General features: G+C 36.9%; 1 protein-coding gene and 1 long non-coding RNA gene across 2 annotated transcripts in view; one reads left to right on the forward strand and one right to left on the reverse strand.

Moving 5' to 3' along the window:
- Positions 1 to 17757, forward strand: part of Sdc (Syndecan) — a 238726-nt gene that overhangs the window by 93889 nt on the left and 127080 nt on the right. The gene's annotated exons all lie outside the window — the stretch shown is intronic.
- Positions 7154 to 17757, reverse strand: part of LOC138184208 (uncharacterized) — a 104679-nt gene continuing 94075 nt past the window's right edge. The window contains exons 4-6 of the long non-coding RNA XR_011174285.1: positions 8018 to 8124; positions 7692 to 7752; positions 7154 to 7621 (exon numbers count right to left, since the gene is read on the reverse strand). This is a non-coding gene — a long non-coding RNA (uncharacterized LOC138184208). The remainder of the gene's footprint in view (positions 7622 to 7691; positions 7753 to 8017; positions 8125 to 17757) is intronic.

The following is a 17757-nucleotide window of genomic DNA, read 5'->3' on the forward strand; positions in this document are numbered from 1 at the left end:
ATAGTTGGAACGTGTCAGTATTAACCACTAACATTTCATTTCAAATTGTTATTTCTTTTGTTAACTTGACGTAACTCGATGTAAATTCTTATGTTATTCGATCAATAAATTTCTCAATTTTTGTTAATAATTATTATTTTAAATTGTCTTAGTTTTGATTACGTTAATTGTCTTTTTCTATTGGGACACGTGTATTTAATTATCAAAAACACTTTCGATCTGGTTCCTGTATAGTTTCATCGGTCAATGCGTGTTGTCTTTTCAACATGTTCCATAAAATTCTATTAGATTGGCAACTAAACGATTGCGGATATCGTCAATACCATCTAATGACAAAATCCGCAATCACTTAGTTGCCAACCTAATACTATTATTACCTCGTTCTCTGCATTATTTGTGGCAATCAAAACGTACTGAGTCATAGTTTCTAAGAAATAATAATAATATTGTTATAATTATATTATCGGACAAGTATCTAGTAAGCCGTTCGTTTTCGTTTGTTTAGGTAAGAGATGGGAGAGAATTGTCTTGGAACGTAACAACTAACCAATAACCAAAGACAGTGACAGGTTGCAGCGCAAAATGCAGGTTTTTATTTTATATATAAATATATACACTGTTAGTTTTCTTCTTGTTTCAAAAAATTATATCAACTCGTCGTCTACTAAAAATTACATGCGACGCAGATTTGAATAAATCACCAATGAAATATTTCCAGCCAGATTGTATAAGCAATACGATGGTAAAATTTTTGCGTCTTTTAAAATACGTAATTAATAAAAAAAAAAAGATGCATGATAGGATGAAACTTGCAGTAGTAATTGTAATTGTTTCAAAATTATCTAAAATTAATCGTAACTAAAAGGGAAATAATAATGACAAACAAATAAATATAACGAAAAAATGAAAGATATATAGATTGTAAGCGTTAATTATTTAATCACCGTGTAATTTAATCGTCGCGTAAATGGATAAAAAAATAGATGGCAATTGAAAAATTCCACCAGCTACTTAAGACGAAGCAGAGTATCGCGAGGAAAAATAAAATAATTCCATTACGTAAAATTGTTCGATCTTCGTTCGATTTGCCCTTTCGTTCGGAATGATCTTTCTTGCCGAGAATGAAAGACGAGAAAATTTGCAACGGCGAAAGTATTGAGAAATCAGCATCGAACGATCCTTTCGATCAAATTTACAGAATGGAAGAACCTATTGTCACAGACGATCAAAGAAAAATACGCATAAAAATCGGCGAACGAAAGAGAGAAAAAAAAAGAGAAAGAATTTGTGAAACAAAGGGGAGAACCGAGCAACAACGTGGAACGGAAATCGAACGAGATATCTCGAAGAAATTCATCTCGTTGGCAAGCCAACCCGATGTAAAAAGCCATCGAAGCGACACAATAACGTTCACTCGCAGCAAGCGAATATAAATTCGACGTTTTTACGGTAGCTGTTTTTTGTCTAGCTCGTTTTGTGTGACGACTCGCGAGCACACCGGAAATAGCCTCAGCGCCGGCGAAAGGAAGTCACCCCGCCCGGCTTTTTTTCCCCAGCGCCCTTCGTCGAGCCGCGGCCGTCGTTATTGTCCTGGAAACGCGATTTAATTATGAGCCTCCGGGCGTTGTTCGCTGCGAATATGCCGGACTGATCGCTCGGATCCTGAGTTTCGACCACGCGACGCTATTTCGCGGCTCCGCTACGCGCAAACGAAGCCTTTTCGCTTCGTTCCAACTTTCGATTATCAAAGGACGAGGTTTTTTGCAATTACACGAAGCTACTCAGAGATACTATCCACTTGCTAGAGGTGGCGAAGAGTAGACGAAGAATGGCCTGTTGTACGGTTTATCGTCCGAGGCTCGTTAGGAATTTGGAGAATCCGAGAGTTGTCGGTGATTTTGAGAATCGTGAAATGAGCGCGCGAAGCGTTACAGATTTTTAGAATCACGAAATAATTGGAAGAATTATTTATTTCTTCTTATTTTTTGAAATGTCTTCACTGAAATTCTCGGGGAATACAATTTTTGCCGTGATCAAAGGGGGTGAAAAAGGGTGAAGCAAGAGCATTGTGCATATAATACGGTATAAGAATAGTATAATTTGCGAAGATAAATGGAGAAGATAAACGGATTCAATGGATTATTTATGAGAGTCGTTAGAGGTTTTAGGCATCGCGCGACGATTATGGGAATCGTCGAAGACTTTGAAAATTATCAAACAGCTGCGCCAAGTGTTAGAGATTTCGAGAATCGCGAAATAATCGTGAGAATTATTCGAGATTTTGAGAATTGAGAAATAATCACGAGAATCGTCAGGAAGTTTAATTAATTGTAGAATTGGCTTGGTTTGCGAGAAAGATATGGCTATCTGAGAGAATCAAAATTTTTGGCGTTTCGTTTTACGACATATGTTCGCACCACTCCGTGTCTTACATCCATTCAGCCTCGTATCTTTATTGGACATTAAATTTGATTTGCTACAACATCCGAAGTCAAATATTCATACAAATATGTGTTTTTCGAGAAGATTTCTAAAAAAAAAAAAAATCCTATAGAATATCTTATGGCTCGCTACGATTTCCATTCCCCAAGAGTCTTCCTACCCACCAAAAATTCAACTGGCTATAAATTCCACTAGATCAGAATCACGTCGACAATTCGGATACTAATATCACACCAAAAGAAGATATTGCGATCTTTCACGGTTTTGCATTCACAAAAGTCTTCCTGTATCGCACTGCTTCTATTTAAATGTCTCTGACCGACACTGTAGCAGACTAGAATCATCTGGAAACAATAGCTTCTCGTGTAGATGCACACGTGAATGTTTGGTACCTTTTAAGCCTAGCAGGAGCTTCCAGGCCGTCGAATCGAGCGCGAAACATCGATTCTCAATTTGGCAACGAGCAGAAAAGCGGAAAGGCTGTTCCTTCTCATCCCTTCGATTCGCCTTCTTCTCCTTCTTCTTCGTCTCCCAACGTCCTTTCAGCTCTGTTCCCATTTCTCTTTTCCTCGTTTTCATCGATTTCGACGTCACTCAACCGTGACACGGCTTTTCCTGTCCTCGTCCTTTCCTTTTTCTTCTTTCTCTCCCCTCCCCCCTCTCTCACACTCTTTCTCTCTCGCGCGCGCTCGCTCCAGCTTCATCGAAGTTACGGCTTCCTTTCGACTCTGTTCTAGAAGCTTTCTTTCCGCGCCTACTTTCGTTAATGCGCCTGTCCTCGTTTGTCCTCCGCGTTTCCTCCGCTTCCGCCACCACGTTAATGCGGATCTCGCCGGCTCCAATCGAATCCTCCTTTCCTCCGCAGATATCGACGGGATTATCCAAGTGTAGTCGCCTTCCTTTTATTTCTTCGTCTTACTCTTGTCTTTCTTATCTTTAGTCTTCTTGCCCTTGTTCTCCTTTTATTTTTGGTTTATCTTCTTGTTCGTTTTGTTGTTCTTCTTCTTCCAGTATACTTGTTTTTTTTCCTTTTTATATCTGTGTTTGTTGTTGTTGTTGTTGTTATTATTTTGTTATCATTCTTACCGCGATATGAACAATTCATTGTATGCTGTAATTAGAGTAGAAATTTTGAAGAGAATGTGAGAAAGGATTCAGACGAAACTTGTTCATTATCAGAAAGAAACACGAACAAATGGCGATTCCTCGATTTTCTTTAACTTCCTTGCGCTAAAAAACTATATTACAAATCGTTCTGACCAATCCCAATTCTTCAATCCCCCCATAAAGAAGAAATTCTTCAAACTTCCCTAATAAATAAAAAGAAGACAATTCGTAACTTAAAAATCATCCTGATCAATCTCAATTCTTCAATCTTCGATAAAGAAGAAATTCTTCAAGCCTTCCCAATAGACAAAAAAAAAAAAAGAGAAAACAATTCGTAACTTAAGAATCATCCTGATCAATCCCAACTCTTCAATCCTCCATAAAGAAGAAATTCGTCAATCCTCGATAAAGAAGAAACTTTTCAAACCTCCCCAATAGATAAAAAAAGAAAGAAAAACTATTCGTAACTTAAAAATGATCCTCGCCAATCGCAATTCTTCAATCCTCCATAATGAAGAAATTCTTCAATCCTCCATGAAGAAGAAACTATTTAAATCTTCCCAATAAATAAAAATTTAGAAAAAAACAATTCGTAACTTAAAAATCATGTTGACCAATCCCAATTCTTCAATCCTTGATAAAGAAGAAACTCTTCGAACCTTCCCAATAAATAAAAAAAGAAAAAAAAAATTCGTAACTTACAAATCATCCTCATCAATGCCAATTCTTCAATCCTCCATAAAAAAGGAATTCTTCAATCCTCCATAAAGAAGAAATTCTTCAATCCTCCATGAAGAAAAAACTATTTAAATCTTCCCAATAAATAAAAATTTAGAAAAAAACAATTCGTAACATAAAAATCATCCTGATCAATCTCAATTCTTCAATCCTCCATAAAGAAGAAATTCTTCAATCCTCCATGAAGAAGAAACTCTTTAAATCTTCACAATAAATAAAAATTTAGAAAAAAACAATTCGTAACATAAAAATCATCCTGATCAATCTCAATTCTTCAATCTTCCATAAAGAAGAAACTCTTCGAATCTTCCCAATAAATAAAAAAAGAAAAAAAAAATTCGTAACTTATAAATCATCCTCATCAATGCCAATTCTTCAATCCTCCATAAAGAAGAAATTCTTCAATCCTCCATGCAGAAGAAACTCTTCAAACCTCCATAAAGAAGAAATTCTTCGATCCTCTATGCAGAAGAAATTCTTCGTTCCTCCATGCAGAAGAAACTCTTCAAACCTTCGCAATACATAAAAGAAGAAACAATTTGTAACTTAAAAATCATGCTGACCAATCCCACTTCTTTAATCCACTTCGATAAAAAAGAAAGTGAAGAAAAAATACCTAATGTAACATACCAAGTAAAAAAGAAAAAGAGAAAAGAATGTAACCTACAAATCTACTAATTTCTCCTCGGTAGAAAAAGGATTCCTTGGATTTTCGCATTTTAAAGAAGACAATTCATAGAAGACACGTCGGCGAAAATCCCGATAACGAATTCCTTGGCAGAGTACGTATGTACGCGGCACGCCAAACCCATTCGCGGAATAGTCGATGTCTCTGTTTTCGCGGAAGTCGATCCGTGGCGGAAGTTGTCCCCGATGCCGGTCATCGAGAGCGTTTTCCCTCCCTGTTGCGCACGAGTTGCTGATTCTTCCTCGTAACGGCGTGTGCTCGCCAAGCAGATGCAATCTGCGATTCCGGCGACTTTGATCGGCAATTGGGAAATTGCTGGAATTAGAGGCCGTGACGTCAACCGACCGGACAGTATTACCGTGATTGGACACTTAGAGGCGGCTCGAGCGAAGGTCACTTTCGTGTCCGCGGCCTTTCGTCCCGGCGAAACGACGGAAAACCGTACCGGCTATCATCGTGTCTAATGTGTTCTAAATCGCCGTGACAACGTGTACCACTGTCGCGCTTCTTCCATAATTGGATAATTAGATCTGTCGGACGTGGCAGAGGTTTCGATCTTGGTTTGGGCTAGAAGATGCGAAGCGAGATAGAGGGAAAGGTAAATTGGATAATAGAGTGGAAAATAGCGTAGCAAGTCGAATGATATTTTGGAAGATGCGTGCGAAGTAAGAAGAAGGAAGAAATAGACCGAAAGATAGAGTGGGAATTATTAAGAGATATTTTGGAGACGCAATAGAAAGGAAGCAATGGTAGCTAATAGTAATAGGTGTAGGTAGTGTTGTATGATGTTTCCTTGAAGATAGAAACGAAGTAAAAAGAAGAAGAAGTCGTAACTGTACGAATTATTAAGAGCTTTTTGAGGAAGCGAATGAAGTCAGGCAGGGAAAATGGAGATTAATGGTTGATAAAGTGACAGCGAAGGCGGTTAGATAGTTAGGAATTGCTGTGATCATTTTGAAAATATGAACCAAGCGAGACAAAGACGGATTAAATTCGTAATAAAATGAAGAATAGTGTAGGAATTATTGAGATCATTTCGAAGATACGATCGAGGAAAGAAGAAACCGGTTAAATGAAAAATAATGTAGGAATTAGAAGGATGTTTTTCAGGGTGTGTGTTAGGTTGGAAAAAGTAAAAAGAAGATTAACGAATATTAGAGAGAAAATCGAATAGTTGGGAATTGCTGCGTGACTTTTTTAAAAATATGAATGAAATAAAAAGAGCAGAAAGAAGAAAGGTAAACGAAGAAGAGATTGAAAGTAGTGTAGGAATTATTAGAACATTTTTGACTCTCACATTGTGATTCAGGAAGAACGACGATGATGCTAACTGGAAAATTAATTCATGGTACTCTTCATATAGATCGTCTTCAGGTTAGTTTTCTGCAAGTGCTTTCTATAAGAAATTATGGTCACGGAACGAATGAACAATTTTTGTTGGAGCCTCTTAGCTCTTTTAAATTTGCCACACGATTACAAGAATAGATGGCCGGTATTGCAAGTAGAATAATTTATTTTACAGCGTATTTAGAAGATATTCCAATAATTCCTTTTCCCATCGGCATTTTTTTACAACTTAATTGCCACCTATTTATTTCATTTGACATAATTTATAGAAAGGAAACGACGTGCTTGCTCGGATCATATTTTCTTCCCTTCTATTCGTATCATATACCGTAGAAGATAAATTGCTAAGTTTACCATGTTAAATATACAGCTTTTAATTACTCAATAAAAGTAACATACTACGCGCGCGCGCGAGTCAATAAAGGTACTAAAATTGTTAGAAACAAAGTTATGTGAATCGGGCCAGCCATTAAACACGCGCAAGTACCACGATACTCGCCAACGTTCTACGAAACGATTTCTGACAAAAAGAACACCGAGCTAAACGCGAAAGTCGTACTTTTCAATTTTGCAAAATTAAAATTCTCACGGAATACTCGAGCTATCGAAGATTAAAATACTATCGGACTGATATAAAGTTAAATTTGCTTGTGTAAGATGCAAATATAAACGTCGATCAGACAATTTACAATCGAAATAATATCGATAAGGGATAATTAAATTAGAAATGAAACTTTACCGTGTAACACGTGCGTGTATAAACGAGAAATTTGGAAATACAAAAATTCATAATGTACGTAATATGCTGCAGAAGCGCGTAAATTATTCAAATTACATACAGTTCTTTGTACAGTACATACATTTCTCTGCCTAAACGTTACTATCTTCTAAATTATTTTATTATATTGTTTTAAAAAATACAAATTTCTAATATGTAATAAAATATATTTTAATGTAAGCGTACGAATATATAACAAGCGCAATAGTATACCAGGTGTCCGAGAAGCTCGGAACGAAACTTGTACCACGTGTTAATGATGTTAAGCAGGTAGGAAAGTTCCTATAAACTTATGTTTGGAAATGTTTTATTGAGCAGGTATAAGCGTTCGAAGATTTCCCTGGAAGTTGTTCTTGGTTTATGAAAATGCGATAGAAACGGAAGAATCCACACGGCTTTGCGAATATATTCGAAACGAATGTAACAACGGCAGGAATATTCGAAAGAGTTCAACGAATGGGAAGTTTGCATTCTTGCAGAGAGAAGAAATTCCCTTTTGTTTTTATTTAAGTTTATTATAACTGAAACAATGAATAAATTAATAATAATCTTTGAACACTCGTAACTCTTCGATAAAACATTTGTACAAACTGTTCTTATCTGCTTGATCTCGTTGATAGATACAAGTTTTGCTCGGACCATTTTGTACACCCTGTAGAAGAAAATATATTTGAACGCAATACGTGATATTTCAAATATACAGTAAAATAAAGTGGAAGTAGAGAAAGAACGATTGGATCAAAGGAGATGGTAAAAAGGAATGGAATAGTCGATGGAATTGGAAATTAATCAGCTAACTGAAAATAGAGAAGAAGATGATGTATCAAAAGCAGGAAGGTTTATACGAAATTCCCAAGTTCATGGGATACCCGGTGTCGCTCAGGAGAAACTCACGAAACTCTCGATAGGAAGCTAACCTGGTGTTTCTGCTGTGCTGTCTCACAGATTCAATATTTGCCAAGCCACGTAAATGTGGAATAAATGGCACCTCGAACATTCCTGTTCCTGTTCCTCAGAATCTTATCTGAAAACATTCAGGCAACTGTGATTACCTATAAAAGCTAAAAATACACGCAAGAATTGAATCGATATTATTTAATAGAAAAAAAAGAAGAAAATGAAGCGATGCGAAGCCTGGAACCCGTGAATGTTAAGAAATGTAGGAATGAAAATTAAGAGTCTCGTTTCATCGTCCATCGAATCCTAAAAATCGCGAGCAACGTGTACAAATCTGCGAAGATCGAACGACGAAGATGGTGATATGAAATCGAAGTACGTATCAAGTCTGTAAATATGAAACCGGAATTTGCCTATGGATGGCCCTAGTTGATAATGTAGTTATCACTAAACTGCGTCATCGATGCCAAAAGTCTTTGTTGACATCTCACAAACATTTTCGACTCACAACAATACAAGTTTCATACAACAGCATAGTTTGTAATAGTGTTGAACGTGTCAAATTTTGTGCCTGGAAACTACGATTTGCGGACAGCATTGATTTTCTGTTACCATTTGAAGAAAACTGCCGCAGAATCGCATCGAATGCTTGTCGAAGCTTACGGTGAACATGCTCTTGGTAACTCACAGTGCTTTGAGTGGTTTAAAAAATTCAGAAGTGGCAATTTTGACGCGAGGAACGAAGAACGTGGAAGACCACCGAAAAAGACCACCGAGCTGTTAAAACCTGGCGAAACCGTTAATACTGAGCGCTATCGACAACAAATGATCGATTTGAATCAAGCTTTGCGTGAAAAACGACCAGAATATCAAAAAAGGCAACACAAAGCAATTTTGCTTCGTGATAATGCACCATCGCATACAAACCGGTCAAGGAAACGATCGAAGCGTTCAGTTGGGAAATTCTTTCGCACGCGGCTTACTCACCAGACTTGGCTCCGTCCGATTACTATTTATTTGCATCGATGGGACACGCACTTTCTGACCAGCACTTCACTTCTTACGAAAATGTACGAAAATGGCTCGATGACTGGTTTGCCTCAAAAGAGCGACAGTTTTTTTTTGGCGTGGCATCCAGCAATTGCCAGACAGGTGGGAAAAATGTATAGCTAGCGATGGGCAATACTTCGAATAAAATATTTTTAATCATTTTCATACAATAAACGTGTATTTTCTATACAAAAATTCCGGTTTCATATTTACATACCTGGTAGCTTGTCCGAATGTTCGGATAATGGAATTTTCTGATAATAGAAGGATGTGAAATTTCATTTACACATGCTGAGATTAATTGACAGATTCTCGAAATACTTACGAACCTCTTATCTTTTTGCTTGCTAAGTCGCATAATTTTTGAAACACAGCTGACTCTTACAACACAGTTACATTCCTTTTTCTACTTAGAACCATCCTTTTTTTTCGAACGCCGCGAATAATTCGAAATGAGAAGCCACCACCTCTCCTTTGCCACTTTCGTTTTCTGTTTCCATTTGTCGAAAACCGTCGTAATTATCGCTTTTATCACGACGAAACCGTCTCGTTACAATCAGACTATTTCAGCTTCTCGTCACTGTTGCCAGTATCCGAGACATTTACACGCTTTAGATAATTTTCAATATCGCGCTTTTGTTTTTTAACGTCTGTGGATTTTCCAACGTCCACAGTGATCCACAGTATTTTTGCTACTTTGGTTAAATTCCAGCGAAACAAGGCATTTATTATTGAAAGATATCTTGTTCAGATAACGAGGCTCCACTGTAAACGATAATTTAGAAAATTAATACGTTTTCGCGCACACAACTTTCTTTCACTTTCTAATGTAAAATCACATCGACGTACTGTTTTACTTCGATCACTGATTCAATTGCTCGCATTTTATTTAACAACGTCTGTAATTTATATTTATTCTAAAAATCCCGTTTCTTTTTTCTTTTTTTTTTTTTTTTTCTTAACCTGTCGTTCGACAGATACTTAGGTTTGTACTACTTACGATTTCGCCTTCGTATAATAGTAGTTCACGTTAGGAAAAGTGAATTCAATGGCCAGAAATTTACTTAGACCCGCTAACTACAGTTTTGTTTGAACAAACGGAGCGCGTTCAAACGGATTAATTACTCTCTAACAGTTAATCGCATTCGCATCGAACAAACGAGTCATGATATAAATCGAAAACGCATAATTAATGGGAAACCAAACTAAAAGCCGTCGTCGTAATTACCCAGAATGTTTCAAAATGAAGATTCCTATCTCCGAGAATCATACTTTTCACAATTACGCTATCGAATGTTGTCCATTAGAAAATATTATTTCGACTTTTTATTTATCATTCGATAGGTAAATGAAAATTGTATTATTATTATTACTACTAAATAATAAAAATACTATTACTAAATATAATATAAAAATATATTAATAAATATAAATGCTATTAAAAAGAAAAAACTCCTTGGAAATTGCAAGGAAAATTTCCCAAAACAGATACGGTATAACTAATAACGAAACGAAAGAGAACGTAACTAATAACAAAACCTTTGTCTTTTATCTCTGCTTTCATTCCCTGATTCGTAACTCGCGCGTATGCACGCACAAAGAGAACGTTAGAACGAAAGAGAGAGATTCAAGAGAAGGAACGAGAACCGAAGGCACGTACCGCTTTTTCAGATGCAAATTACGCCGGTTGCACAATAATAATCGCAGGCTGTCGTCGCGGAAGCGCTCGCGCGCCAACCACGAGCTGCATTTGAATTAATAGCGGACAAGCCCCTTGGTCGCGAAATCATGTCTGTATAATTCTGATCCTGAACCGGCAACGACCGGCAATCGCCAAGATCTGACTTGCCAGCTGTCATGTCATGTACGCCACCGAAACCGATTTCACGTTTCCACTCTTCTCAATGACAAATAACAGCGTCATCGTGATACATATTTGGTGTTCTATGGTTTCTTCCATAATTTTCCATTCCATATGGTTCCATTGTCGGACGACGGCAACGCAGTGGTTTAACTGTCCTGTTTTTGCGATCAGGTTTTCAGGACACAGATAGGAAGAGAAAAACAATATCGTATATAAGCACCGCTCTACATCGACTTAAATCTAATTTCAAAATAGTAAGCTAAAAAATGTAATTTCGACACACAAAGCATTGTATGGCTATGTCGTACCGTCGCGTATCGGTACGTTTGCCTAAACCACCCCACAACCCAAGTTCATTGTTTATTGTGAACAACATACAAATGTAATACTCATCAACTGGTCAATAAACGTAGCAGTGGTTAGCGCCTTAGGTTACGAACGTTCGGGACCCGGGTTCAAATCCCGGCGACCGTAGTCCGATTTTTCATTCCACGGCATCCAATTAAGAAGAAAAGCAGCAGTACCTCAGCGGCGACATCTACACCAACAGCAGAACCTATCTCGGCCTCTACACCAGCAATAGCACTATCAGCCACAACTATATCTCCACCTCAATTTCTTCTTCTCTCTTCCTTATTCGTTCTCTTGACATGCATACAAGTTGTTTATTCGACCAGTCGCGGAGAGACGGGATCGCGAGGAAGCGCGTCAACGGGAGTCCTAAATTCCCGTTACGATTGGAATAATCGACGCCACGAACAGAGATCGATCGCCTATTTCGGTTAGGATAATACAGGTGGTTGAATTAGTATAACGTTGAGATTAACAGATTATAATATATATTTCCAAGAACTTTGTAGAGAAGATAGTTACGCTGTTGCGTTAGGTATCCCACAGTCAAAGAAGAAATATAATATATAATATCATATATAATATAATCAATATAATGTATTGATTGTAAACTATTTCCAAATAAAAAAAAAAAAGAATATTCGGTTATCACGTATATTCTGATGATAACGATCCTTACACGATATTATTCTTCTTTTATCGTTACTCTTATGACAGGTTTTCGTTACAACTTTAGCTGATAATCGAAGTACACGTAATAATATGATAATATCATCGTACTACGGACTATGCCCGTAATATTTACGCTTGCGAAAGAAACTTTTAGGACGACCTAATATTCATCGATATGTGAAATGGTACTAGGTTGCTTCGTGTTTTATCTATGAAATAAAATACTTTTGATTATTTGCACTTTTATCTTTATTTTATAATGCAATTCATATATCGGAAGAAGCCAGCTCTTTGGATATAAGAGATAACATACTTAACCCTTTAACCTACAACTACGGGCATAACCCGTATTAGATGATCGGGCATAAACCGTATTAGATGAACGGGCATAGCACGTATTGGATGATCGGGCATAGCCCACAATCACCAAATTGGTTTTTGGGTGGGTTTGTGATCACCAAAACCCACTAGTAGATCGGTTGAGAAACAGATGTAACACAAGAGTCAACAACCACCACAACCCATTAGTCACCCAACTACTTGACACGACGGACCAGATGCGCAGACTAAAAAGAAAATACCCTTTAGATTGAAGCATTAGATTGAACTAGAATCAACATAATATAAATTATTATAAACCAAGTTATTGTACCACGCCAAATGAAGTTACTTAAAATTCTCAACGAGAATTGATTGTAAATAGTCTACCAAATAAAAAAAAAAAAGCTGTTGCGTTAGGTATGATAGAAGTAGGTGAATGATTGACAGGTGGAAACCCGGTAAAGAGATGTTGACTGTTCTAAAGTCGGTGAATCAGTCAACAGATGTCGACTGATCTGTAGTCGTAGATCCAGTGAAGTCCGGTGACGATGCTGTTGCAAAGGAAAACTCTTGTTCGATGGTGATCGCCCCACCACTGGTCTGTTGCGGGTGGTATCCTGGAAACTTCTATTTTTATCTGATGGAGCAATAACCATAAGGAACCTCTTGACTCGAAGATGTTTTATGCCAATTGACGGACTTAACGGTAAATCAAAAAGCCTCGTTTTATGACATTTCCTTAGGATTATTGCGGTCCGTTTAATTCTATGTGCACAGCTGGTGGCCGCCTCGAACGTAAAGAGTCACCGGACGTAACACGAGCATATCATGGTGTAGAGTATGTTGTTATGTATGTGTGTATGTATGTATGTATGTATGTACATATTAGGTTGTCCGAAAAGTTTCTTTCGTTTTATAAGGAAATAATAGACGCATATTGTTTTTTGCTTTATATTAGTTTATTGAATTATGCACGAACATGATAATGCAAAACTTATATAAAATAATAGAAAATGATGATAGAAATATAACGAAATGGGTCATACCCAATACAATAAAATAATACAAAACAGAAATTGTTGTTCATTTATTATCAGCTTTTGAAACGAAAGAAACTTTTCGAACAACCTAATATATAGGGTGTCCATTAGGTCTTTTCTCCTAAAACGGTGCTTACATAGATGTAGGATCGTTGATAATATAAATAGAAATAAATAGAAAGAAAACACACAGGCGTGTATAATTTGTAAAGCCAAACTTATTTTGCAAATTCTGCATAATATTAAAAGTAGCTTAGTGTTTTTTACCGATTCCTTTAATTTAATGTAATTTAAAATTTCATTTGAATTTCTTCGATTTAAATTCAGCGCTTAATTCCGTTTACTTTGGAAGATCACTAAATTCAGTATCATCTGTGAATTGATAGATTATGGCTTGTAGATTAATACGTAATTATTCTCAAGTACTTTCGCTTATTCTACTGTGGAAATCAGATTTGACAAATCGGAAGCGAAAGTTTACATGAGCAAAGAACGAGAAAGAGGGAATATTTTGGGAAAAATTACCAATTTGCTTTGATATTCTTTTGAGAAGATTCAGAGACGAGAACGATAATCTCAAAACACCAACGTTAAAACGAAAATAAGAAATAACGACGCGAGATCTATAATCAAGAGAACGGTATATAATTTTCCAGCCAATTCTTGGCTTTTCTCGGTCCATTAACCCTCGATCATCTGCACGGCGTCCATTCGAATCGATTCGACAAACTGGCTTAATGTAAATGCAACGTCGCCGTGCCAGCCTCGAATCCCGAAACGATTTTCGTTGTCGCGGTCACCGACTCGCCATTGGAACCGATTCAAATTTATCGCTGGCCCCAACAGAGATTTTTCATTCTCCATCGGATCTGTATTCCCTTCTGGGAAGAAATACTCGCGGAATGTTAATTGCGACAAAGAAAAACATCTCTACGTAGAACGTTTGTAATGCATTGGAGTCTTTTTAAAGAGACAAACCTACTCGATTCCGTGTAATTAAATATTATTTGATCTTGCAAACACGTAGTGACAAATTATGTATTTTTTTTTTTTTTGCGATCAAATAACTTTATTGTTAACGAGGCCACTATAAAACATTTCTACGTGAAACATCAAATTGGATTCATTTAAAAAAAAAAGTTGAATAATAGTAGAACATGTTGGTTTCTGCGAAGCTTAATTTCTTTTCTCTTTCTATCTCCTTCATTAATATTCTTAATGGTCGAGCACAATTAATTACATTTTTTCAACGGTTTAAAAAGAATCGCGCGGACTTAGATATAATCGAGCAACTTTACGGGCATTTCTCGAGAAACTCCCTTCTTTGGTTTAATATTTTCCAAACCGCAAGAAAGACATTTCCAAAAACAATTTTAGCGTGTACAAATTGTCAGAGAATTTTTATCAATCTTCATCCTGATACTTTTGAATATTTCCAGTCTACGTTCCTCTGTCTTTAACAATATCAATAATTTCGATGTATAATGCATTGTCAATTGACGTTCAGAATTTTTTCTGTACAAGAATTAACGATTACTACATTTACATAACTCGTAGGTGATTATACGAATGGAATTGACGCCGTAGTATTACAAGAAATTATTGAAAATTAAATTCCAATATGTAAAACACGAATCTGTAAATATCTGTCCCATTATCGATACAATTTCGAATCGAATTAACTTACAAATATAATCTCCTTCTCGTATTTATTTTCTATTCGATGAAATTTCTATCTGCAATTTAAAAAGCTCTCACATTTTCCTTTGCATTTCCGCGTATCTGTTTGAACGAGCGTTTAGTAAGATATCCCGCACATTAGAACTTAATTAAATAGCGTAATTGTACTCTCAATTTACCGACGCAAAATGAACAAACTCGATATTCGAGAACAGAGAATATTTCATTTTAAAGCTCCGTCATCTTTTTACTATTGGCTTGGCAACTAAGTGATTGCGGATTTTGTCAATACCGCCTAATGACAAAATCCGCAATCACTTAGTTGCCAACCCAATACAAGCAAATAATTCATCTTTCTTGGTCTCATCTTATTCCACAGCTAAAAACGAAGTTTATCAGACTTATTGGCTGTACCAGTGATTTTATCAGACTGCTTTTAACACTTTGCCGACCGATAGCCGATTAATCGGTTTTTGTAACCAACGCTTACCGACCGATAGCCGATTAATCAGTTTTTGTAACCAACGCTTACCGACCTATAGCCTATTAATCGGCTTTTTGTCGCCGACAATCTTTCTCATTACTTGAACAGAAATTTGTTATTTAGTACTAAGGTCCTTATGTACATATCCTCAGTTATGGTCCTCAGTTACGTCAGTTGCGTTCCTTTATAAGCTGCCACAATTTTATACCAATTTGAAGAACGTATCGTCCGCGATGAACAAAAAGAATGGTATCGGAGAGTCTAAAACCGTAACGGAGCCGGCGCCAGGGAGAATCTGCGCCTGAGTTGCCGGGCGTATGCTGTTGAATCGCTAGCGATCGGTAAAATGTTAAATATCGCGACAATTTATAAACGAAAGGAAGTTTCATCTTTGAATGTCTCTGAAACACGATACCAGCGGATATTATTTTTCAAATAATTTCTCGATTACCAGCAGTCACTGCGACTATTCTATTTCTGTCGTACGTGTGCACGTGCAACACGTGTTAGTGTACGAGTCTGAGTAAATCGGAGCGGTGTTCTCTCTTGAATCTTCTGGGTACGTCTGTTAGAGTTTTAGCGCAATAGCAGTTGCACTTGGTAGCAGTTTTGAACGAATGGGTTCACGCGATTTTTGTATGTTTGTATGATATTTTTTTTTTTTTTTTTTTTGTATGTAGACGTGTTTCGGTGCGTTTTGCAATTTCTTGCTCGGCCGTGGATACTTTTCACGTTTTCCTTGTATCGTAGTTTCTTGCAAACCACCGTGCGTGCAAGATGTATCATAAGACGATGCATCGAAGGTTGCCCATTTTTTAGATGTTTCGCTTGGCTGCCACGTCCCGCATCTGTAATCCATATGTTCGTATTAGGTTTAATAATGATTTTTGTCGCCGCGCAACAACAAGATCGCGTCTTTTGAAATAGCTTCGGCAATCGACCTTTAACCTTTAGTTCATGGCCAAAAGAAACCCGACAAGGCGAAATTTTTTGGAATCAGCACATCCTTTTTTCCGTTCTTTAAACTGGCCGCGCTTTATTATTCCATTGCTTTCAATTGCGAATCGGTCGAGGTCAAATGTTCACGTCGGGGCTCAAACCGATATCAAGTAAAAAATATTTTCTTGTAAATTTGTACATAAAAATATCAGCTATCGATTGGCCTTTACGCCAACTACGATATAAAATTAAAGAGATGATTCCATTTTTCTTTTTTTTTTTTTTTTTTTTTTTTTTGAAGAAAGAAACACGCTTAGTTTCCAGGGCCATTTTCGGACGGTAGAATTAAAAAATATCACTTCATTCGAAAGCGTACAGGATACTGTACAACTCTTGAAGAGTGGAAAGCTGCCTCGTAGCCTGCTGCGCAACTTGTCAAAGCTGTAGAAATGAACTTCTGCGGAGACGCTTTTAAGAGAAATAAATAGCTTCGTGCAAAAGGCAACAAAAATTCCAAGCGAAAATTTACCACGCTTCTTTCTCACTACGAACACCATATTTTACCGAAAATTTTCAAGCTCTACATTCAAATCTCTTGCTGAGCAACAAACGCGTGAACAAGAAGACCTATTTCCGCGGTTTCTATCTTTTTCCCTTTTTCGAGTCTCATTTTCTACATTTTTCCGTTGCTTACGTTTCTCAATAGAAATTTATTTCTGTGCAATCATTGTGTTTCGTTCGATACGCGGGAAGCTCGTTTTTCCTCACTTTTTGACAAACACGTGCAACATTTTGCGAATTTCAAACGTATACTTCTCGTTTCATTTCATTTCGTATCAGGTTGTTCCAAAAGTGGCTTTCTTTTGCAAACGCGTCTTCCACCACGTGGTCTTTTTGGTTGTTTTTCCGAGTGTAAAGATTAACACGACGATACTTTTCTCGGTTAATATCGATCTTATTGACCTTCGTACAGCTTTTCCATTTCGTGCAAATGCTTTCGTAGAATTTCCGACGATCAATGGTACAAATTAATTTCACGAGGTTTCGGTTAGGAACAGCAGATTTTTGGGAATACCGGGAATATTAAAAATAATTCTAGAACGTTGGAAATATTGGGTTTCGCCGACGACTCGCCGTTTAAATCGATATAAATGGACAGATAGATGAAAACATTGGCAAAGATTGATAAAAATACGTTCGCGAAAGCTTAATCCCGATAAAACTTCCTAAAATAATATTATAATTTCCCATATTGCAGATTTTCTCTGATGGCGCAAAGATTTGCGGATTAAATAAAGTGATTAAATAATAGAAATTCTGTTGCGAGGGGATAATTGTGAAAAATTGAAGGGATAATTT

The sequence above is a fragment of the Bombus flavifrons genome, chromosome 10, assembly GCF_040668555.2.
Source record: "Bombus flavifrons isolate JBK064 chromosome 10, iyBomFlav1_principal, whole genome shotgun sequence".
In the NCBI taxonomy this organism is placed as follows: Eukaryota; Metazoa; Arthropoda; class Insecta; order Hymenoptera; family Apidae; genus Bombus; species Bombus flavifrons.